Source organism: Mirounga leonina, unplaced genomic scaffold (genome assembly GCF_011800145.1).
Source record: "Mirounga leonina isolate KUSES-001 unplaced genomic scaffold, KU_Mleo_1.0 Mir_168, whole genome shotgun sequence".
In the NCBI taxonomy this organism is placed as follows: Eukaryota; Metazoa; Chordata; class Mammalia; order Carnivora; family Phocidae; genus Mirounga; species Mirounga leonina.
In genome coordinates, this window is record NW_023270426.1 from 11,854,317 (window position 1) to 11,868,847 (window position 14,531).

A 14,531-nucleotide genomic window follows, 5' to 3' on the forward strand; every position below is an offset into this window, starting at 1 on the left:
AAGCATCTGCCTTCAGGTCAAGTCATGATCCCGGGGTCCTGGGATCAAGCCCCATGTCGGGGAACCTGCTTCTTCCTCTCCCCCCTCCCCCTGCTTGTGCTCTCTCTATCTCTCTCTCTCTCTTAAATAAATAAAAATCTTTAAAAAAATTTTTTTCTTTTCTCTAGCTTACTTTATTGTAAGAATGCAGTATATAATACATATAACAAATATATGTTAATCTTTTGTTGTCAGTAAGGTTTCTGGTCAACAGTAGACTGTAAGTGGTAAGTTTTGGGGGAGCCTAGAGTTACAGGCAGATTTCAACCTCACAGGGGGTTGGTGCCCAACCCCGACATTGTTCAAGGAAGGATCAACTGTGTATTATGAAACTATAATAATTAAAACAATATGGTATTGCACCAAGAGAGAAATGGATCAATAGAACAGAATTTTAAAATGTAGAAAAAGACCTAGGTATTATTGCTCATTTATCATCTGATAAAGGAGATATCTCCATTAGAAAATGCTAGACCAGAAAAAGTGTGCAGACAACTTATTAGTTATTTAAAAGAAAAAAAGAATTGGAAGTGAGACACCTACCTTGCTGTTTACTCCAAGTTAGTCCCAAATGGATCACACATTTGGAATGCTTTAAAAAAAATAGAAATACCACACAAATCCATGGATTTAATAGAGTATTGGAATGAAGAAAGCCTTTCCAAACATGTCACAACTCCAGAATCCATAAATAAAAAGATAAATAAATTTGGTCACCTATTTGGTAAAAATAAATTTATACAGAAAAAAAGTTTAATAGACACTTAAAACACAGAGAAAACTTGGAAGAATGATTTGCTGCACTGTAATGAAAAAAATTTTCAACTACAAAGAGCACTTACACATCAACAATAAAAAGGCTAAGAACCAGAATGAAAAAGAGGCAAACATATAACCTACAAATGACCAGTCACATAAATATTCAACTTGCCACCTAAAGAGATGTTAATTAAAACAAATATCTACCAGTTTGGCAAAAATTAAAAATCCTTAATACCCAGTGTTAGGAATATTGTGGGCAAAGGGAGGTATAAATGTATTTACTTTTTGGAAGATAACAGGTCATATATATCAAAATATATCAAAATGTTTAGGATACAAACCCTTAGATTCAAAAATTCTATATCCAGGAATTTAACCCACAAATACGTTCACACAAGAGTGCAATTGTATATAAATACATAAATACAAACACACACAAATTTCTTTACTGGAATATTTATAATAATAAAAGATAAGAAGTACATTACTTATCTATTACAGAAATACATAACAAAATTTCTGAAAATGTAGCTGCTTAAAACCACAGTAAACATTTACTATCTTCCATGGTTTCTACAGGTCAGAAATTTAGGAAAACTGCAACAGGATAGTTTGTCTCTGGTTCCTTCATGGGGCTGCAGTCATCTGAAGGCTTCACTAGAGCTGAAGGGTCCACATCCAAGGTGACATGGTGGTTCTGGCTTTTGGTGAAAGACTGGCTTCCTCTCCAGAGGATTGCTTGAGTGCCCTTACAACATGGCGGCTGATGTCCTACATAGAACATGTAGACCATGATCCAAGTTCCAGGGCAAAGCCACAATGTCTTATACGACTGTCTCAGAAGTCACACACTGCCATTTCTACCATATTCTGTTCTTTGGAAGTGAATCACCAAATCTAGCCCACACTCAAGGGGACAGAAATTAGGCTCCATCTTGGAGAAAAGGAATGTCAAAGAATGTGTGGATGTATCTTAAAGTCACTACAGCAAAAAACTTAAATGTCTATTAATGAAAGGCTGGTTAAAGGAAGTATGGCCATCATTTCCAAACATTTTTTATAGCAAACTCCTTCAGTTAAAAAAAAAAGAGAGAGAGAGAGAATTTAAATACACATGTCTGATATGAAAACATAAATTATATTTTCCAATTATATACATAACATGAATTAGAAACTTGATAATATCATGTGTATGTTACAAAATAGACACCAGAAATTTTGACTTTTCAATAAGATAAGCATAAGTGGAAGAGCTAATAATATTTTCTTCCCATGACCCAATGAATCATCTTGAGGGGAATGTACATACTTAAGAGACCAAGGAAAGATACGTAGTCACTGAAAAAAGAAATGATTCTATGAATACAAATGAGAAAATGCATCCAAATAAGAAAAGCAAAATGGTAAACATTAGGTATCGGTTGATGTGTATATTCTTTGTTAAATAAAGAATATACACATAAATGTTCACACACACACATAAAATTTATGCAAAACTATAAAAGAAACTTAATAATGGTTATCTCTAGGAAGCAGATTTCATCAGACGGGAGATGAGAAAAAAAGTTGTATTTATCTTTTTATTCCCTTCCATAACCTTTGAACTTAATATGTACATGTTTTCATTTTGATAATTACTTTTAATGTTTAAAAAAAATATATGCAGGGTGCCTGGGTGGCTCAGATGGTTAAGCGTCTGCCTTCGGCTCAGGTCATGATCCCAGGGTCCTGGGATCAAGTCCCGCATCAGGTTCCCTGCTCAGCGGGGAGCCTGCTTCTCCCTCTGCCTCTCTCTCTCGCTGTCTCTTATGAATAAATAAGTAAAACCTAAAAAAAATTTAAAAATTTTAAAAATATATGCAAATTCATATAAAATGAAAGCAATGTTCATTTTCACTTATAGTAAGAGAAATGTAAATCAAAACTACACAGAAACAACACTTTTCCTTTATCAGATCGGCAAATACCCTGAAGTTTGATAATACACTGCCTTGGCAGGGGAGAAAGTCACTTTCATTCAGTGCTGTGAGGCTCTAAATGGATACAACCCCCGTGGAGGGCCATTTGGCAATACCTGCCAAAATTTAAAATGCACATACCCTTTAACCCAGCAATGCCACTTCTAGAAATTAATCCTACAGACATATGCAAATAACATATGTCCAAGGTTCTTTGTTGCAGGATGGTTAATAATAGCGGAAGATGAGTATTAACCTAAATGTCCATGAACAGGCATCAAGTAAGATAAATTACAGTAAATCCTTTCCATGTAGTATGACAAAGAGATTGGAGTAAGGTCCTCCTTACATATATCAGCTCAAACACATTATTAAATAAGGGGCACCTGGGTGGCTCAGTTGGTTAAGCGTCTGCCTTTGGCTCAGGTCATAATCCCAGGGTCCTGGGATCAAGCCCCACATGGGGCTCCTTGCTCAGTGGGGAGTCTGCTTCTCCCTCTCTCTCTGCCACTCCCCCTGCTTGTGCTCTCAATCTCTCTCTGTCAAATAAATAAATAAAACCTTTAAAAATAAAATTTAAAAAAAAACATTATTAAGTAAAATTTTTAAAGAAGCGGGCGCCTGGGTGGCTCAGTTGGTTAAGCGACTGCCTTCGACTCAGGTCATGATCCTGGAGTCCCGGGATCGAGTCCCATGTCGGGCTCCCTGCTCGGTGGGGAGTCTGCTTCTCCCTCTGACCCTCCCCCCTCTCATGTGCTCTCTCTCATTCTCTCTCTCTCAAATAAATAAATAAAATCTTTAAAAAAAAAAAAAGCAAGGGCAGGAGCGCCTGGTGGCACAGTCGGTTGAGCGTGTGACTCTTGGTTTCAGCTCAGGTCATGATCTGAGGGCTGTGGGATTGAGCCCCCCATGGGGCTCTGTGCTCCATGGGGAATCTGCTTGAGATTGTCTCTCCCTCTCCCTCTACCCTTCCCGCTCATACACTCTCTCTCTCAAATAAATAAATAAATCTTAAAAAAAAAAAAAAAAAACAAGGGCAGAACATGGTGTATAGTGTGCTACCATTTGGAAAACAAAGTGGGGAGGATATATATTCATATTTGCTTATTTACATATAAATTCACTGGAAGGAGACAGAAGAAAAATAAATGCCAGTTGTGGGGGGGGATCTGAATGTCGGGCAGACAGAGCAGGGAGGCAGACTTTTCACTCTCTACACTTTTATACCTTCTGATCTTTGATCCATTAAAATAAATAAATAACATAGTATAGGTCAATGATATTGGCTAACACCTAATAGTCACGTGCCTTGTGCTAGACAATCTACTGTTTTACATGTTATTTTATTTAGTTCACACATTTTACAGATGAGGACACTGAAGCCCAGGGAGATGAAGAAGGAGCCAAAGACCTACCATGAATTAGTCAGGGGGTAGGCCTGGTCTATTATCCCAGGAGATCTGGGCCAGATGCCATGCCACCTCTCGCAACTAAAAGGTGTCAACAGTAACACTTTGTTAGAAGGCACAGTTGTGATCACTTGTTCTTCATACCAGTCAATAGTTATCAATACAGAAGTGATTTTTTTCAGTGATATTATCTTAAGACTTTATGGAGAATATTCAAACGGAGTCACCAGAAATGCACTAAAAACAGCAATCAGGAAATGTAGATCTTAGCACAACTCTGCCATAACTTTAATTTCTCTTGGCCTTCATTTCTACCTAGAGAAGATGGACTGAGGAAATATCTAAGTTTCCTTTCAAAATCCAAACCCATTACGGGACCCAAGTCACCTGCACGATCACAAATCTGCCACCATTTTGGGGGAGTCACCCTTTCCTGTAAAGCCAAGTCAAATAATTTATGTGCTTACCCCAAGTCATAACGGACAGAACCTCCCCACCTCTTCCCCCTTCCAGGAGTCATATTTCCAATGTGTATACGGCAACAGGAGTTGTTGCCAGACCGTAAGCCAGATCACAAGGAAGCCTGCTTCTCTGCAGCTGCCAAACACCTGCCCATCCTGCAATCTGCTTCCGTCCCTTACTCATGGTCACTGCCAAGGTCATAAGCTTAATAAGAAGGAGAAAACAGCTTTGCTGTTTCTCCTAATTAAAACATCAGCTCTGTAATAGGTGAAAGCAAAGCCTTCACGTTTCCAAGTGATTTAAAAATCCCTTCCTTCAACAGTGTGACAGAGAGCAAGAAAATTTACACACCCTTGGGGCAAGACAGTGAAAGTGTATGACTGTCCTACGCAGGTAGATGCAAATCACTGGTGGGGATGCACTGGTCAAATCTGTTAACAAATATTACAGGGCACACTGTATATCTTTTCCAGAAACAAAATGACCTCAGATCCTGTATTAACAACAGTAGGAGGAGTTTCATTATGTCAGTGGCAACCTATAGTTAGTCCCTCAAAATCATTTAAAATGATCACATGGAGAAGACAAAGGGCAAAATACCTGGCATCTTTCAGGTCTTTAATGATGCTAGAGGCCTCTCAGATTACGTCCAGCAATCTGTATGATTTTGCATTAACTCTCCAGATGAGCACCCAAGTCGTGGGAAGCAGTGTCCTTTTAGAATTTCCATCTACAGCTGTTTTAAATTACTCGAGTCCATTCTTCTATGGCAGTTGGCATCCTCCTTGACTCAAACAGATGAAAAGATAATTATGTCAGGGAAACGGATGGCTCTGTTTTTCCTACTTCAGGCATGAGAAGCACCTCTTTTCCTGGGCTCACCGCCTCACCCTCCAAACCGCAAACGAAGATATTCGATGGTATCTCCTTCAGAATGGGCTGGGCTTTTCCTGGTGAGTTCCAAGTGGGTCTAATCCTGCGTCTAGTAATTTTCCAAAGGAGAGCACGCTATATTGTTCCATGCCCAGTGGATTCCAACATGGGTATGAAGTCCAGTGTCCTAGCAAGGATGGGCATGGGCAAGATCCCCTGAAGTCAAGCCTGGGGTTAAGGCACTCCCCAGCCCCTCACCTCAGGGCCGTGGCAAGACAGCGGTCACCTTGAAGTCATTGCTTTGTCAGCAGCTGGTGGACCTTTCGTTAGTTGGGGGGGGGGGTCCAAGATGCTGTGACTGAGCAACCTCTGGGGCCACAGAGTGTACAGCAAGGCAATCAGAACTGATGCCGTGGAAGAAGTATTCTGACTCACACTGACATTCTATGGGGCCAGTGCCATGAACTCTCTGGGGCCAATGCCAGGATTGGATGATATGGTCTTCATTTGCAGATCTCATTTAAAACAGGCAGCAGGCAGGTGGGTGTGGGGAGTGTAGTTACGTACCCATACAAGCCAGGTATGGTATAAGAGCCATGCGTTTCTTCCTTAGCTACTTGTCTAATTCCATGCCAGATGGTTTTCTAAGAATGGGGACATTCGACCATTCTTCGAACTGCAGCTGCTACCCTTTCTTTGCTCCCGTCATCCCAATCAGCAGTTTGGATGGACAGAGAGGGAGCGCAATACCACAGACTCTCCACGAAGTCCGCTCAGGATGCAAAGAGATGCTTTCTTTCTGTCAACTCTGCTCTTCACTTCCAGAGCCTTGCTGGGGAGCAGAGTAGGAGCTCCTTCTTAATGAATACGGAAAGGGGTGGAGGTCTGGCTCTTCCTTGTAAACCTCTGATGGAACATGGGGCCACCCAGTGCCAAATGCCCTCAGCTTGGGGCTTCTAGATCAAAATCATGAGAATTAGCAACTGTTACATTGATACCTGTTTTTTCTGGTGACTTCTTTACCTCTAAATGCATTTGGAAGCTCCAGGTGACCTGCAAAATGTCAGTGAAGCTATACACAATGTCAGAAAGAGCCATGAAGAGTCCCTTTCGGGGTCAGTCAGCAGGGGAAATAGTATAGCATTGAGCGTTAAGAATGGCCACTGATCAAATTTCACCAAAGGCAAGTTGGCTTGACTCAGAACTTCCCAAAAAGAGTAAATAAGAAATAAATTTGACTCGATTCATTTTGGCAGCCAACAGATAGAATTCGGTTTATTTCCTTTTGTCCGACAGAATAATGTTCTTTGGGGGTTTTTTTAAGCAAAGAAAAAAAAAAAAACTAGATGAAAGGAACATGGCAAATTACAGATCGATTTTTAAATAAATTCTCTGCTTCATCCAAAAGCAGTACCGAGTTCACATCAGGCATAAGAAAACCAGGATAAACACTAGACAATTGAAAATTTAATCAACTGTCGATGCCCTTGAAGGCCACGAGGTACTGAGTAACAGCCTGCAGGACTTCGTGAAAAGCAAGTCAAGTCAGAACGCAAACATCCTGTCCTCTAATGGGGACACGCGCTCCAAAGAGAGATGATGCATATTTACTCTGGTTTTGCGACAGGTTTTTTTTTTATTCCGTCACACACAAGGTAATAAGGTAGCGATCCAGGCTGCCTCCAGCCTTAGGGTTTAAAATACACCTAAGCTCCCACAGTACACTAAGGAGTTGATTATCAACCATTATTTTAGAAAATATAATGTCTTATGTCTTGAATGTGGGGTTTATACATTTATCATTTCCTACACCAGATACACTGACAACTCTCCCCTCTACGGATAATTAAAAGAAATTATAAATGTCTTATATGTGCAGCATAATTATCACTTTTACCTTACAAAATACAATTTGCTGCCCACACATTACCATCTTATCTGGCCATTTAACTGCAGATAATGATCCTTTATGAATCTAGCCCACAACCTGGAGATTTTCTATCTCATGTTCCTTTGGACCCTTGCAAAAACAATATAGAACGCCTGCAGTGTAAAATTAGGCCTAAACTTAATTATCTTGCAGCCTATTTCCTGAGTTTAATTAACTTTTCTGAGTGGTTTCTCCTGCAACGAGGACTAGGCCCATTTGGTATTATTTAGTGTCATAATTTCTCTTCCTTCTCAGTTCCAAGGACACCACAAGCTTCCTCCAGCCCTAATTGCCATGGCAAATGCAGAGATAGGAGAACTGAAAAACAGCCATAGCCAAAATTAAGAATGAGCTGCTGTGCATACTAATATACAGACGGAAATCTGTGAGTGTGCTATCTATAATCCCTTCTGGCCCCTAAATGAACGGACTTTAAATATTTAATTATCTTGTTAAGTAAATTCAGATTATAGATTCAAATCCTTGTCATTGCAGATCATCGGGCTATTCCAGAAGTAGAATAAACTGGAGCCACACCAACAGCCTTTTATAAAGTAGAATATGACACACAGTTTACAACAGAAGCTGTTCTCCTTCTCCATAGCTGATGGACTCCGAGAAGACTAGACATGGCTAAGACAATTGGCCTCTAGAAAGTGTCTGAACCCTTCCCCATGAGTAATAGAGCGGCCTTCAGAGCCCAGCAGAAAGCAATGCAGACCGTTCCATCATTAGCTCTGCAGGCATGGGCCAGTTACTCATCTCTAGTAGCCTAGGTTGGTCGGCTGTTGAATGCAGAGAATGGTAAGTGCCCCCCTTGTGGGTTTCAATGATTAAAGAGATAACCAGTAGGCTTCCTCTACCTCTCCCCACACCCTCATATAAAATGTCTTAGGGAAGAAAACAGTTTCCCTCCAGGGAATTTGTGAGTTGACCTTTTTTTTTTTTTAAGATTTCATTTATTTATTTATTTGAGAAAGAGAGAGCCAGCAGAGGGGAGGAGCCAATGGAGAGGGACAAGCAGACTCCCACTGACCAGGAGCCCGCCAAGGCAGGGCTCCATCTCATGACCCTGAGATCATTCCCTGGGCAGAAATCAAGAGTTGGTCGCTTAACTGATTGAGCCACCCAGGGGCCCCATGTGGGTTGATTTTTAACATGCCAATATGTTTTGTGAATGGCTGAGAGGAGATGTGAACAGGAAAATAGACTTGAAAGGGGAGGAGGCCTCTGGTGAGACAGGTAAGAATAAAAAATAAAAAACAAAAAACTAGAGGAAAGGTTGGAGAGACCTAAATGGTATTTGTAACAACAACAACAATAACAACAAATTGATAAACAGAAAAGGCAGTACAGGGAGGAGGAAAAAGAGAACATAAAAAACCTGGATATTCTGACGTAAAGTGCAAGAAAGAGGGCCACTATTTCTAGGATGGTCTGTGACAAAAACCAAGGAGAATTCAGGAAGAACACAGGAGGTCAGTCTAGGTCAGTCTCTAGCATCCATGTCATTCCTCCAAACTTACCCAAGATTTTGGTGTTGCTCTGCCCAGAGCCTCTCTTCACTTTAGCTAGGGCTAGGGAACCGCTGAAGGCTGGGATTGAGAGATGCTTTAAACCTTTCAGATGCTACCAGGTACTTCACACCTAACCCCCTCTCCACTCATTCACTCATTCTTGCTGCTGGTCCTGTAGTATAACTGAGATTTTCCTTGTTTTATGCTCATTTTGCATCCTTAGTTCTATAATGAGGAAGAATGTCTCACCACTGTCCTGGCTCAGAAGGATGCCTTGACCTGGCTCCATTCAGTGGCTCCTTGGTCCCTCCTTGGCTAGCCATGGGGAATTTCCATCCCACACCGACATTCATCTTTTAACTGTCCAGTCTAGGTACAAGGGGAGGTAAAATGAGGTATGCCTACGATTATTCTGAGCCACGGAAAGGGGCATGTCTACTCAAGGAAGATGGGAGACAGACTGACATCAATAGTCATGGGCAGGCATTGGTCACGTGAGACACCCCCCCACCAACAGGAGAGCAAAGAAAAGGACAATCACTGTGGATCTTTGGCTCAGGTGACACGAGATGTGACAACTTTGGCTAACACCAATGCTAACAGGTGATGCTTGCGATGATCCTCCCTAAGCTTTCAAGGGTTTTTGTTCAGTCTCTAAAATACTAAGTGTCTCTGGAACCATTCTCTTCCCCTGTGCTCCATGTCCATATCTGAGGATGTCGGGGTTGAACTAGGCAATGACATGGACTGAGATCCTGGTGGTTTTAGTATTGCTACTGTGCTCTTTTCACATCCTCTCATAGACCAGGAAGAATTCTCCTCCACACATTCAACTTCTTGCCACTTTCATTCAGAATTTTCAAATCTACCTTGTCCAGGGAAACAATCCTGAAGAATTAGTCCAATATCTGATTCCACCCTTCAAAAGCAGAGACTCCTGGATAAGAGAGGGCCCCCATTTTTCTCACATTCAGTCCATATCAATGGCTACCAAAGGCCCTCACAATCTACATACTCGTTCCTACTTTACCGTAAATTAAAATGCTTTGTCTTGAGATCAGACTGATGCACGGAGGACTTCGGACCTGCCGTGTTCCCGCCCGTGTCTCTTTCCCCAGCCTCCCACACACTGCGCTGCACAGGCCTTCAATCATCCTGCACAACCTGCTCCTGTACCTGCTGACACCATCCACTGTCTAAATGCAGCTAGCGGCTGTTTATTTACAATTAGATCTGTCAGCTGGAAAGCAAACATTCCACGTTACCGAATCAATCAATGTTACAGGGAGAGAAAAAATCAGGTACAGCATGAAATGGAGGACAGGAACATGACCTTATATTGCAGCTGTCCTTGCCCAATGCCATTAGATGTTCTCAGCACCAAGAATTAATATAACCACCATCTATGATCAGCTGTCTTCTAGGCATGGATTGGACACCTGAGAAATACAGCCTACCAGAGGAGCCTACCCACGGACGCCTACCCATGGATGCCCATGACCTTCATCTGATGACATGAGCAATACTGACCTCCAGGCTGGTTCTCTATCATGGAACCAGGGCTTCTGCCCTCAACTAGGTTTATCGATTGTATTTCCTCTTTGATTCCAGTAACTGCCACTGAACCACACATAGTGATACTGGGACTTAAAAACAGTATCATACCACCATGTTGTGTATTTGGAGGCACTCTCTCATTTTGCAAACCTCAGACAATGATGAGTAACTTCTCTTCATCATAAAGTGGATCAGCCTAAATAATCCTCCCATTTTTCTATTGATTTATGTAGTTACTGATGTTCAAGACCCTGATTTGAGTTTGGCTGTTAATTCACCAGCATATGCTTGGTGGATGCACACATTTGCCCGGTTTAGTCCTCAAAATTAGTAAAGCAAAAGGCAGCAACACTTTAGTAGGAATATAGCAACAAAAGCTTAACAGTATGATTGATGAGGTTCTTCACTTACCTGTAGGATTTCTGTTTGGTTTGTTGTGCCATTTTTTTTTTAATAGTAATTGATGGGAATCAAGATGGGGAAGGAAGGGATACTAATTATAAAACTGGAGGGTCGCTAAACATGAGACTCCAGTACACAACCCAATATTTGTAACCCACAAAAATTCCTTATGAATGCATGCATACTGGTCCGCACCCCCTGAAACTCAGTGCACTTTGATTGTGCAGCATTTCAGATAAGCCCCATAAATGTCCCCCTGGTGCGCTGTGAATTTGAAGGTTTCCCCTCTCTGTGCTCTGGCTCCTAACAGGAAACTCCACCACACTCTGTGCAAACACAGAAACATCTGCAGTAGCCAACTGCAGCTTATTGAAAAGGCACAGCCAAGGATACTACAAGACCCCCTCTGCCCTCGTTAGAAAATATGCTGGCAATCAACAGAAATACAATAAAACTCAGAGGGCGTAAGGAATCAGGAAAAGACAGTGAAGGCCTTCGGGACAAAAAATAAAACACTCCCAGCCAACCAGTGGAATTAGGAGTACGGGGATTAGCATTAGTACATGAAGAGCCCCCCATTTTCTGAATCTGGGATTGCTTAAAACCGCAGGCCCAGAATCCACCCTTTGCATTTCAATACCTCGACCCCAAGGACATTAATCTCCTTTTATACAATCTGGTTCACGTAATGCTCCAAAGCAGCCTTATGAATCCTGGGCTTCCCAGAGTACACAGACGAGGACGTGGTTTTAAATGCTCAGCAAATGCTGGTGGATAGTTACATTGGAGGTACATGTAGGTAAACTCTATGAAGGATCAGACTGAAGGGAAAGCATTTAGACCATTGCAGACCTCTCTGGGTATGAGGGGATAAGGACTTGAACTAAAATGAGATCAATACAAGTTAAGAGAATGGGTCCGGTGCTAGGGTATCAGCCAGAGGGTGCAAAGTATGGGGCAGCCATTCTCCCTGTTCCTAGGACCAAATATGAACATTATGGATTGAAATGAATTCTTTTCCTCTCTCACAACAGCTCACCACATACAAATTTTGTACCATCTACTCAAAGTCACTGTGTTCTTTTTATTTTTTTTAAGTTTTTTTTTTTTAATTTATTTAAGTAATCCCCAATGTGGGGCTCGAACTCACAACCCCAAGACCAAGAGTCAAATGCTCTTCCTACTGAGTCAGCCAGGCACCCCTCAAACTCACTGTGTTCTTATGGTTTCCTTCATTCTTTTTGTTTTGTTTTGTTTTGCTCCTGGAAGAATCCCTCTTTTCCCACCCACCCTACAAACCCACTTCCATCCACCATGACAGCCAAGTAACAACATCATGTTGGTTTGGATTATTTGGGTCAATGTAACAAAAATGGGTTCTGGCTAATATTAGCAAAGAAAAAAAATTAGGTTTGTGGAAGGAAACAAAACAGTATATGAAATGGAAGGGCAAGAAAGATGAGCAACTGGATCTCAGAAAAGGATGAAAAGCAGGGTAATGATGGGAAAGAACAGACAGTCCCTCCACAATCACCAAAAGCATGAGTCAAATCCAACTCTTCCCAGTATTATGTTGTTTTGCTCGGGATGCAATTTCCTAGGTTGAGATCCCCATGGAAACTGCATGGAAGGTCCCCGTTGCCGGTACCAAGGGAGGGTGGAGGGAACCTAGGCAGGCGTTACCAGTTGCCGTCCGAGACAACCATGTGCGGAAGTACTTACACATGGGCAAACTCGTACCCGCAGCAACGGCGTGAAGCTTAGAGAAATGACCTGTCAGGCTCAGCTCTTAAAACGTCAAGTCTACCCAACTGGTCCTCATTTCAGGGCGAAGCATATCTTGCTCCACCATCTGCATTTGATGCATTTTATTCCTTTCTTTAACACAGAAATTTCTTATTTCACCGAACATTCCCTAGTTTTAATTCCCCACCCTTGCCCACTAAGTAATGCTGATTAATTCTGTTTATCACAGAGAGCAAGATAAGGCTACAGGAATGGTCTCAAAAGAAAAAAAAGAAAAGAAAAGAAAAGAAGGTGCGCCCGGGAGGCTCAGTCCGTTAGGTGTCTGACTCTTGACTTCGGCTCAGGTCATGATCTCACGTTCATGGAATGGAGCCTGCATCCAGCTCCAGGCTCAGCGGGGAGTCTGCTGGAGATTCTCTCCCTTCCTCTCCCTCTGCCCCTCCCCGCTGCTAGCTCTCTCTCTCTCAAATAAATAAATAAATCCTTAAAAAAAAAGAAAGAAAAGACATCTTTAACCATATCAATGCTGTCCAACAGAACTTTCTACGATACTGGAAATGTTCTAAATCGAGGCTGTCCAGTACAGTAGTTACTACATGTGTCTATTGAGCCCTTGAATGTGACCAGTGAGCCAAAGAAACTGAATTGTATTTAATTTCAACTAATTTAAATATAAATCTAAATAGCCAAATGTGGGTAGGATCTACCATACTGGACAGTACAGAACAGATGCAGAATAGCCAAGAAATTCCTTGTTCCATTTATTTGGAGACTGTATGGCTTTTATGTCCTACTGTACTCATGTTTGCCGTGCATGTGGAATGTTAAAACCTACATTAAGTATTTTTCCAAGAAAGTTAAAGGCAGCTCTAGAACCTTTGTACAAATTCAGCAAGTAAGGCACCTTCTGGGTCAATAACTCACCTGAAATCTAAACCACCCCCAAGGGATGCCTGGGTGGCTCAGTCGTTAAGCGTCTGCCTTCGGCTCAGGTCATGATCTCAGGATCCCGGGATCGAGCCCCGCATCGGGCTCCCTGCTCAGTGGGAAGCCTGCCTCTCCCTCTCCCACTCCCCCTGCTTGTGTTCCCTCTCTCGCTGTCTCTCTCTATATATCAAATAAATAAATAAAATCTTTAAAAATAAATAAACAAATAAACCATCCCCAAGTAAATACACAGACTTGCAACAAGTCCTCTAGCTCTGGTTTTCCCTAAGTAGAGACCTTGGGCAAGTTGGGCTTTCTTTTTCATTTCTTGAAAAGAGGAGACCAGACTAGATGTTTTCAAGTCTCTTTTCCAGCACCAACAGCTTTCATTTTTATCTTCTCCCACCAAAATCTAGAAGCTGTAGGGCAGAAGCTACAAACAGAGACGGCCCCAGGGTCCGGGCTGGTACGTGAGTGAAACTTACCCAGTGGGACCGGGAGCCAACGGAACACCACACACCCCCACCAATCCTACAGCTGGGCACATCAGCCCATCCTCTGGAGATTCTGTTTCCCAAAAGACCTCAGAAATCCTTTTTTATTGTTGGAGTCTAACGCAATTTTTAAGAAAATCTCTGTTGGCTACACGAATCTCATCCGTGGACAAGGCGTGACAGAGATTGCTTCAGATACATGACAGCTAAAAATCTGGAGCACTCAGATTCTATTCCCATAAGTGACCCCCCCTTCAGAATTTTCTGACCTCCTCCGTCACCCCAGATTGGTCTCAGTTTAAATTTATAGTTCCAAGCTCCCCTTCTAAGCTCCAAACGCAATTAAAATGTTAGCCAAGCCACAACACCACATGGTTGTGAAAGTGGCTTTGTCTCTAATAACTGGGACAGAAAAGTCAGCCTAATGTGCCAGTGATAAGTGACAGATGCCCCAA

At 41.9% G+C, this 14,531-nt stretch overlaps 1 long non-coding RNA gene across 3 annotated transcripts in view; it reads right to left on the reverse strand.

Moving 5' to 3' along the window:
• The window catches only part of LOC118016583, a 452,221-nt gene that overhangs the window by 355,446 nt on the left and 82,244 nt on the right, over positions 1–14,531 (reverse strand). Inside the window, exon 3 of one of the 3 annotated variants that reach the window (XR_004680866.1) lies at positions 196–1,871. The exons of the other annotated variants lie outside the window; for them this stretch is intronic. This is a non-coding gene — a long non-coding RNA (uncharacterized LOC118016583). Of the gene's footprint in view, positions 1–195; positions 1,872–14,531 lie in introns of those variants that run through there. 3 annotated transcript variants of the gene reach the window in all.